Source organism: Ictalurus punctatus, chromosome 11, assembly GCF_001660625.3.
Source record: "Ictalurus punctatus breed USDA103 chromosome 11, Coco_2.0, whole genome shotgun sequence".
In the NCBI taxonomy this organism is placed as follows: domain Eukaryota; kingdom Metazoa; phylum Chordata; class Actinopteri; order Siluriformes; family Ictaluridae; genus Ictalurus; species Ictalurus punctatus.
Window position 1 is genome coordinate 183,112 of NC_030426.2, and position 10,982 is coordinate 194,093.

At 39.1% G+C, this 10,982-nt stretch overlaps 1 long non-coding RNA gene and 1 pseudogene across 1 annotated transcript; both read right to left on the minus strand.

The window, feature by feature from the left end:
• Positions 1-249: 249 nt before the first annotated feature.
• On the minus strand, positions 250-1,014 carry LOC108271705 (uncharacterized; annotated as a pseudogene).
• Positions 1,015-5,099: 4,085 nt separating this feature from the next.
• On the minus strand, positions 5,100-5,544 carry LOC128634016 (uncharacterized). The gene is made up of 2 exons (XR_008397198.1): positions 5,398-5,544; positions 5,100-5,365 (listed from the first exon to the last, which is right to left on the minus strand). It is a non-coding gene; the product is annotated as an uncharacterized LOC128634016 (long non-coding RNA).
• Positions 5,545-10,982: the final 5,438 nt, after the last annotated feature.

A 10,982-nucleotide genomic window follows, 5' to 3' on the forward strand; every position in this document is an offset into this window, starting at 1 on the left:
AAGGCTCTGGATTACTGATCAGAAGGTCAATTGTTCAAGCCCCATCGCTGCCAATGTTGAAGCCTTGAGCAAGGCCCTTAACCCTCTCTGCTCCAGGGTCACTGAATCATGTCTGACCCTGCGCTCTGACCCCAACTTCCTAACAAGCTGGGATATGCGAAGAAGAGAATTTCACTGTGCTGTAATGTATAATTGACAAATAATGGCTTCTTCTTCTATCTTTTGAACCATTTATTAGTAGTAGTAGTGGCGTCCCTTTTTTAAATAACAAACCCTCAGCACGTGACATGGAAATGGTAAAGAAATCTTATCATTTCTAAACAGAAAAGAAAGGCAAGTGAATATGAATATACACAGATACACACACATTATACAATATACATAACATATACATTTAGAAACCTATTTAATGTTTATGGAAATATAAATCATCCATATCTATACATATATAATTTATACATTTCCTCTCCCTTTACCACATTATAAATATTTAAACAGCCAAGGAATGAAGACTTGCTGATTTTTCATTGTCATTTAAGCATGTTCTCCACGAATACGGCGGGCCAGCTGAATATCCTTGGGCATGATGGTCACTCTCTTGGTGTGGATGGCGTACAGGTTTTTGTCCTAGAACAAAAACCTGTACGCCATCCACCGGCCAGGTATGCCTCGCTCGCCTCCTGCAGGGCCATGATGGCTTCACTCTGGAAACATAAGTCTGGAAACAGGTCCTGAGCGATTTCTCTCACCAGGCGCTGGAAGAGCAGCTTGCGGATGTGCAGCTCAGTAGACTCCCTCAGAACGGTGCCGAACCTGTAACGGTGAGTCTTCTTTATGTCGCCGGTAGATGGGGCGCTCTTGCGGGCAGCCATTATGGCGAGCTGCTGCCTAGGTGCCCTGCCACCAGTGGACTTACGGGGGGTCAGCATTGTTCTTACCATGGCGTCGAGCTCTGCACTTCAGGGATGAAAAACAGAATAAATGGTGCTGGCAAACGCTGGTTTTTAAGCTGTAACATCGCCCTGCGCTGAGCTCTCCGTGATTTAGGCAAAACGGTCACTCTCTTATTGGCTAAGACTGTTGTGGCAGAAAAAACAATTACAAACCTGCTAGTGAATTCCTGTGTGTGTGTTTGTGTTTGTGTGTGTGTGTGAGAAAGAGACTGCAGACAGACCTGGCTGCATAGAGACCAGCAGCTGTCCTCTCACTGTCACCTGGGAGAGGTGGAAACAAATCTACACCTTCTAAACTCACTGTCCTAAATACACTGCATTCACATATTAATTCTACCAGAAAATCCGCAGCATCAAGCCAGAAATTTGATGAGTGCAAACCAGTGAGGCAAATCTTACACGCACATTTTTATTTATATATGTATAAAAAAATTTATGAATTATGTTTCTGTTATTCTTTATTACCTTTTTATGATACACTTGTCCGCTTTTTAAAAAATATCTTATTACATTAACCTGTTACAGACTCTGCAATAAGTCAGTAATTGACCTGTTAATAATTTCATCTAACATTTGTGCCAATAAAGCATTTTTGAACAGTTCATAAAAAGCATGAACCACTGCCTCCCTCTGCAAACAAAAAGGACACTTGTGTAAGCTCTGGCTTTAAAATAGAGATAAAAGCATTTACAGAGACAATGTCATGCAACATTCTCCACTGTAGATCACCTGTTTTTTTTTTTTGGTTAATGGTGGTTTGTACAGTTTTACATCATTATTCAGCCCAGGACACTGCACCAGGGTGTGTCAACCCTTGTACTTTGATCATCTTCTAGAGCACAAAAAAAAATGGTATGCTCCTTTACAAATTGTGTGCAAATGTACTTAACAAGAAAAGTCTAAGACTTCTGTCAAATTTGGTGTGATTATATGTGGAATAGGCTCACCTTCCTCAGGGCTAACCACCCCAGTGCAGTACTACCTGAGCTGTATGCACACCTCACCTCTATCAGTGCTGTTCCTTTCTCAGGCTTTTTTACCCCTCTAAATAGTGTATCAAAAAGTAACAGAAACAAAAAGACATTGGTTTCAAACAGCCAAGGTATATTATACAGAAAGAATGTGCACCACATAATAAATCAACAATAATAAATAATAATAAATACATGAAGAAACGTAGACTGGGGCATTCTCACTGGATTGGGATTTATCTAAGTAGCATTACTCCATCTTGAAGTCTGAGCTTTGCGTGGCATATCCTTCCTGGCAAATAATCCCTTTGTGCAGTCAATCCTGAATAAACTCCAGCAGTAGCGTGCATGCAGGGAAACCACAGGACGCAAGAAAACCAGTGAATGAAAGACCAGTCTTCAGGCCTGGTATCCTGGAGATGTTCAAATGAAGTATACATGGTTGAAGATTGACCTGCCTGGCAGATGGTACAACTGGTCAACGTGAATGACTTGCTATATTACCTTACCTTAAGGCTTGTTGATAATACATTTAAGAGCATCTTACAGACTGTACATATATAGTACATTGTATAGTAACTATACCAGGGGCCCCAGATCCTAAGCTCACCTTTCTTTGGTAATAGAGTCAGAACCACTCTACAACACCTCAATGACAGCTTGCCACGCTTCAGACTATCCTGTAGCACATATAGGAAGTCCTGCCCTAATATGCATCAGAAAGCCTTGTAGAACTCCACTGAGAGCCTATCGATACCCAGTGACCACCCATTCTCCATAGCACTGGGTTCAGCCTATAGTGCATCTGGTATAAGCTCTTTATCAAGCTTGCCTTGCTTAGTTTGGGTAGCTTGCTTATGCTCACTTTTATACAGCTTTGAATAAAAGCTGACTGTCTGCTTGATATTTGAGGTCCCCTGATTTCTGTATAAGCCTTTTCTGTCCATTTCTTTGCTCAAGACAAAATAAGAACTTGGATGGAGCGTCCATCTCTGTTACGCTTTTTAAGCATGAGCAGACCAGTGCTCCCTGCAGCGTTATATCCAGCAGCCAGCGCAGTGTTTTGCTCTTCCAGAACCTCAATGTGGCTTTTGATTTCCTGTGGACTCTGGTAACTCCAGGAGTTCTACTACTTCAGTTTCCAGAACTTTAAGAGTTCTGGTGTTGTCCTTAGGTACATTTTGTACTGTTGACATTTGCAAATCCTACCACTGATGCAAAGAGGTAAACATGGCATTTGCAAACTAAAAGTGTCCCAGAAAAACATAAAACCCTGTCTAAAATTGACATTGTCTAAAATTGCTGCATTAAATGCCAGTATGCACTGCATGGGTTTACATTGCTTTTCTCTAAAATGCACTGCATCATGCAAAGGTCTGAAAACCCCACAGGATAGATAAAACAGAATCTAGAAACCTGATATCTACAACTATAAAAACCATCAAGCCTTGCTAGTGAGAGCATGTTGTCTTTACAGTGAGCCCATGTGTACTGTCTCTGGAAAGTGTTTTGTCTCACAAAAATGCTTTCAGGAAGCAGCATGAGGTTCTACATGGTTCCTGTCCAAGCTATCAGAAGTGCAGTTAAAATCTCCGTCCACAATTAAAACTTCATTATCATTACAGGAACAATAAAAGTGTTTAAGATGTTTAAAAACAGCATCCTTTCTGCACCTAGAATAGGAGCGCACACACACACACACACACACACACACACACACACACACACACACACACACACACACACACACACACAAACCAAAAACCTCATTCTCAAAACACATTCTCAATTTTAAAAGTCTTCCTTTCAAAACAATTTATCCATCATAAGACTGTGGAATAAAAGTGTATTAAAAATAATTTAGTAAAATTAAAAACACCTTTATTTAATATTTATGTTTGAGTTTGCATCATTTTTGGTTTGAAGTACAAAAATGTGCCTCAAGCAGTACATCAACATAGGAAAAAAGTCTTTTAAACAAGAGGATATCTATACAGTAGAACTATACTGTGTTATGACACTATACTTATGAAATGAAATTGAACCTATAGGCTTCACTGTAATTTCCAAAGAACATATATCTCTGTGGTAATTAGGCCTACATTGTTTGTTTGAACGAGATCAGGTCAGTTTGACCTGTACAGCACAGTAACATAATGCTAATCATCTTCTGGGTACAGTGGGTAGTACCTGCTCTTCCTCTGTCATCTCCATCATCTTCTCTTTTTCTTTTTCTCTCAGTCTCATCTTGTCCCTGTTGCTTCCCTTCCCAAAGCTGAGCATTAATTGATGCAGTCTTTTCATTTTCATATGTGTCAGTAAAGAAAGTAAACACATGGTAAATTGATATTTATTTGCGAATGTTACCGGCCTCTGCTAGGATAATCTTGCAATAAAAATAAAAACATATAGCAGTACCTCATCATTTTAACATGCATTTCAACCCTACACATACTGCTACGAAAGAAAAGCATATCATTATCAGTCTGTCACTGGATGGATGGAATTAATGTTAGTTGGCAGCTAGCACAGGAGCTATTTGTCAGATGATGTCTGACTGGGTGAGGATGAATCATGGCACTGAACTACAAGCAGACGACTAGTACAATTCTCTAGTTACCCCATAATGCTTCAGCGGATTAAGGTGCCTGCCCTACCTGGTTTGTTGACATAGTCCAGCACAGTGGAGCACAAAGCCCGCCCTACAGCCCATTTCATTGGTCCACAAGCGGTCACTTGAGAAGGTCGGATATCTTTGCGTTGTATTACCTTTGTGGTATCAAAACTTATTATTAGGCAATTATATTATGCCTTTTAATATACACCTCAGAAAAAATGTTTACACACATTACAGTCACATAAAGTCCAGTTTTCACTGTCAGTGTGATCCTGCATAACCCTTTTGTGGGAATTAGGAATCATTATATGTCCGTATGTTCATCTTACTGTCTCATACTTTTGACTTTTTTCCTCAGTCTGTGAAAGTCTTTTGTTGGAAGAAGGTTCCCCTGTGCACCAGTGTCCAATTTACAGGGTAGAGTTGTTCCGTTCACATCTAAATGAGCTTTACACTGTTGGCTCAAATTTAGCCTATTACCCAAAAACATTTAAAATTCAACTTAGAAGCCAATACTCACATCTACCTCTGAGATAGAAAAAATACACCAGCCGTGAGTGAGAAGAAGCAAGGGTCCAGCTTTATTGTTCCATTCCACCACACGAGATCCACACCGATGAGAATTCTCAGAAGTGATCCCCCTACCCTGAGCTTAAGCTCCAGTATTTATACTGTATTTACACACTAGATAACCCATAGGTTTCCAGAAAAGGCCTATTTCACTTACCCATAGAATTGAAACCAGGGGTTTTAATTTACACATAAAATCAGAACCCAGGCATTTCCAACAACCCAGGAAACAAAAACCCAGAGTTTCTAGTTACCTAGGTGGTCAAAAACCAGGATTCTCATTTACCTAGGGGGTCAGAAACCAGGATTCTCATTTACCTAGGTAGTCAGAAACCAGGATTCTCAATTCCCTAGGTAAAAAAATGACGTAGACAAGACGACTAAACAACCGGGAGGGACCTTGGTCTTATCGTTATCTAGAGGGGGGGGCAGTTTGACCCAGCCACCCTTATAACTGGCTTTCTTCATGGTTCTCTAAAAATTAAAGCCTTCCTTGCGAGACGAGAATCTTCACCATCTGAATCATGAGTAAGTTATATTTTTCCTGTATTTCTCGTTTATAATTTATTTTCATATTTGCACTATAGTTCTTATTTTATATATATTTATACTACTTGAAAAGCGGTTTACTGTACTTCCAACTTCTTAATATCATTACAGTTCTACTGTCCTGCATATCCTACTATTCTGTTTTTTATAGAGTTTCTCTATTACTATAAGATATTATTAAAGTTATTCATGTGTGTGTATGAGGAAGAGAGAGTGTGTGTGTATGTTGTGTCTACTTGCCCGCCCTTGACTGTACGAGTGTGTGTGTTTTTAGCACTCCTCAGCTCGTACACTTCTTTCGACTTTTTGACTAACAACCCATAAAGATCTTTAAAGTGTTTTACCAATTTATCCACCTCTGACTAAAACCGCTTCTGTATGTCTAGGTGCCGGTGCCCGTCGTCAGTCCCTTCTCTCTCCGTTACTGGACCTGGATCTGGATCTGGACCTCCCTTATGTTTATTTTATGACATTTTTTATCCACAACAACACTCATCCTTGGTGCCCACATTGTCCACCACAGCCTCCATTAAAACTGCTTGTCTTCATTGCTGTCACTAGAACTAGAATTTTCTTTTTAATCAAGTACTTACTAACCACTTACTATTCACTCCACCTTACATAACCCCACCTTTATTTACGCTGTGTGATCTAACCCTTGGCTGGGTCATAACAGTGCACAGTGTCCATTGCAGCTGCAGGCTCACTTTCTGCGTCAAGGGATTTAAGACCCAAATTCATTCTCTGATGCCTGACAAATGCAAATTACTTTATCCAAAGTCAAATCAGTTTCTCTGAGTAGTTGCCTTCTTACTTTCTTCTCCAAAATGCGATAACTTTTTCCCTGATCATAGGATCAGTCAAACTCTCAGTTGCATGATTGGTTTTTTAGGTTTTTCAATCAGTCACATATTGTTCAGTATTGTCACATATTGCTCAATATTGTCACATATCACTCAGTATTGTCACATATCTCTCAGTCTTGTTACATATTGCTCAGCATCAGTTCAAACAGCCCAATCAAAATCTTCCTCATGTTGTTTTCCACTCTGCCTCTGGAGTTGTTCATCCTCTTCAGTTCACTGCCCTAACAAAGGACTAAAATAAGCTCAGTTCAACTAATACAAAACATAAATATACTCTAAAAATATAGACTTATATGCTGCAGCTTTAAACGACAAGGGTTTGGGAAGGTGCACTTCCTAAACCTGCCCACACGATGGCAGTCAAAATCCATCCAGAGCAACCCCGAGCGTTGCCTGAAACTCACTTTATCATTTTTACTTCATCACTTATTCTTTCTTCTATAGTTTCTTTCTGTTGTTGTAATTATAATTACTGCTACTATTCTTATGATTATAATTACTATTTCTTGTAGTATTATTCATACGTGTATTATTAGGATTAACAAATGACTTCTAATAACTGTCAAATAAACCTTCATGCTAGACCTCTGTACATGATGTCATTATGATTCACTGTTCCTCTCTCTCTCTCTCTCTCTCTCTCTCTCTCTCTCTCTCTCTCTCTCTCCATACAGACTTATGCTTTACTTTGTAAAAAATATTGTAAACACAGCTGCTAAATTTATAATTATGTGCAGATTTAAAGCAAGCAAAAAAGGTTAAACACGTTCTCTATTTTTTTTTTTTTTACAAGTATATGTAATTCATCAGTGCTGCTACAAGTATATTACTATTATTTCCCTAACACTAATATAACCTTATTCTCCGTTAACTCAGCAAGGCTATAACTTTATTTTCATTTCCTCTCCTTAACTTCAGTAACTTCATCCATGAAACCTACAATCAAAATAACCCCAAAAGATCTGTTCTAACCCAACATCATCATCATCATCATCATCATCATTATGCGCACAGTGGCTTAGTGGTTAGTACGTTCGCCTCACACCGCCAGTGTCGGGGGTTCGATTCCTGTCGCCCTGTGTGTGCGGAGTTTGCATGTTCTCCCTGTGCTACGGGGGTTTCCTCCCCCAGTCCAAAGACATGTATGGTAGGTTGATTGGCATGTCTAAAGTCTCCGTAGAGTATGAATGGGAGTATGTTGGATTGGATTGGCAACTTGTCCAGGGTGTACCCTGCCTTGTGCCCGATGCTCCCTGGGATAGGCTCCAGGTCTCCCCATGACCCTGAAAAGGATAAGTGGTTTAGAAGATGGATGGATGATTATTATTATTATGAATAATAATAATAACAATAACAATAATATTATTAATAATAATACCTACCTCTTGGGTAACTATTACAAGTATAGACCTATAAACATCGTCATAAAAAGCCCCATAACAGAATTCTGATTTTGTGAAATTGCAGTTCCCCAGTTTGGCAAGCTCCATTCAGCTCTTAGTGTTTGGAATTTATGGATATACTACAATCAGAAACAGTAGGAAAACGCATAAAGCTGGAGGGGTAGCAACTTTTGTAAGAAATGATGTGAGATCTAACCTAATCAATAAAGGGAAAGAACATGAATCTGTGGTAGTCAAAATATCGACAGGAAAAGACTGTATAACGATAGTCAACTTTTATAATCACCATAATAGACTGAGCACTGATACACTGAATGCAGTATGCGGGTTTACGCTAGGGAAATTAGTAAGGTGTGGGGATTTTAACACTCATAGCACAATATGGGTGAGTAAGAATACAGATGTAAATGGATCGGTAACAGAGGAATTTGTAGACGAGAAAAATTTGGTACGTGTTAATGACGGGAAGGACATATGGTACGTCATATGGTATAGAAGTTCACATAACACAGAAAGTGCTATTGATCTGACAATAATGACAACTGAAATAGCAGGAATCAGCACATGGGAGGTTTTAGATCAGTCGACAGTAGGTAGCGAGAATGCCAAGGTGGAACTTAGAGAAAACCGATCGGCAGACGTTCCAAATGCAGAGTGAAATTAAGCTTGTGGAATTAGCAAACAAGGACGTAACGGATGTAGAAGAAACGAACAGAAAAGTGACTATGGCCATTATATGAGCAGCTGAAGAAACAATTCCAAAACAGATAGGAAGTAAAAGAAGAAAGAGCGTGCCATGGTGGGATGAGAGTTGTAGTGTAGCAATTAAAAAGAGAAAAAAACTTTTAGGCAACTTGAAGCCCACTGTACACTGGAAACTTTGATTAACTATAAAAAGACACAAGCAGTAGTTAATGTAACCCAGAGGTTAAATAAATATGCAATAAATATTTATGTGCAAGTGATTATACATTTTGTGTGATAACTGTGGAAGCGTGTTATGCTGAAAAGATCGCTTGTGAACTAAAAGGGAGATTTTTGTAAACCTTTATCATCCAATAAGGGGGCAAATTGTTATTAGGACATTAGCCTGTAGGGTTGAGTGTTACTACATCCCAGCCAATAGAATGGTTAGGCCCACCTAGCAGCCATTAACACTAGCGAGGGAGATGGGAAGTGATGTCAGTACTAATTGAATCATTGTAGCAGTGTATTGATACTTTCTTTCTGTTACGGGAGTAAACTACTAACAGTGTGGAATACCACAAGAGAGTCTAATTTGGAGGGCATGCTCAAGATAACATTTATTCATTCCATTTACATTTATTCACTTAGCAGACGCTTTTATCCAAAGCCACTTACAAATGAGAAAAATACAAGCAAGATAACATGCCATTCCATTGGACTGGTGAGTTTATGTTCCACTAACCTATATGCTAATGTCCATCATTTTGTGCCCATTGACCTCAATGTAAACAGAGCTAGCATCCACGCCCTGTGCTGCTGTAAGCTAAATGGTTCATTCTACAGAAACGTGCACTTTTGGAATGGCAGAATGTCTTAAAATGTATTTCTTTTTTTTAACATTTAAACTTTGACCACATTATTACTTAAGTCATTGGCTGTATGAATACATTTAAATGACAGCTTAATGATTTTTTATCTTTTTTTTGTGTGCGTTTATTTAAAGATCGCATGCACCGTCTATTTGTCACTGGTGTTACCTTACTCATTTGGCAATAATAAAGGCCTTTATGAAATATTATTTTTCAATCTCTTCAGCACATGTAGTCAGAGGTAGAGAATAACATGGATAATGCAACAAATCAGAAGATTATTATTTTATTTTGATTTGTTATGGTTTGTTAAAAGTGTGGTTGAATGTTAGCCGAATTATGACCTGGTACATTTGCTACTGTATTTACCAGCTGAGGCAACAAACAATTTCCGCAGCCAACTTCTTCCCAACAAACTAGGTGTGGCTTCTGCTTGGTTGGAATGAAAACCTGCACCCAACCGGCCCTTTCCGGATAAGATTGGACACCTCTGCCTTACATTCACTGTCAGTGTCAGTAAGTCAGTGGTTTTCAAAGTGGGGGCGCCTGGGGTGCCTCGACAATTTGGTGTGAAAAATTATAAATAAATCATATATTTAATCTATATATATAAATATATATATATATATATATATATATATATATATATATATATATATACATACATACACATACACACATACTACCAGCAGCTGCTACCAGCTACCTCAAAAGAAATGGACAAGTTTTTAAAAAGAAAAAGCCATGACAACACCAACAGTCCAGCTGACCCAAGCTCAGCTGCACAAAAAAGGAAGACCTCATGGCCAAATAAAACTCGCAAGTATGACGATGCATACATAAAGTATGGATTAACTGTAGCACATAAGAATGGCTATGAGTGCCTGGAATGCATTCTCTGCCTGGAGATTCTCACCAACGAATGTTTAAAGACTTCTAAACTTCAGTGTCATTTGAAACAACACCCAACAGAGGCCGAAAAGACAGTAGACTTTTTCAAACGAAAAGAAGAGAATTTGGCTATACAGTTGACCATATTCGTGCAGCAAGCTACTGTCCCCAAAAGGGCACTGAAGGCATCGTTTTTGGCGTCATACCACATATAGCTTGTGCCAAGAAGCCACACACATTTGGAGAAGATCTGATTTTACCAGCTACCAAAGACATAGTAAGAGAACTGCTTGGTGGTGATGCTGCCCGGAAAATCGATGCAAAATCACTTACTGATAATTCCATAAGCCGACAGATTGGTGAAATGGCTGAAGATGTGTCTACTCAACTTTTGGAGCAGGTTAGAACCAGCGAATATTTCGTTCTTCAGCTGGATGAGAGCACAGATGTATCTAATGCTGCTCAACTGCTTGTGTACATCAGATTCTTTTCCCAGGAATGTTTTGTTGAAGAAATACTATTTTGCAAAGCCACTGGGTAGGTAGGTAGAACCACTGGGAGAGATTTTTCCAGTTTTGGATGAGTACATAGAATCTAATGTACTTG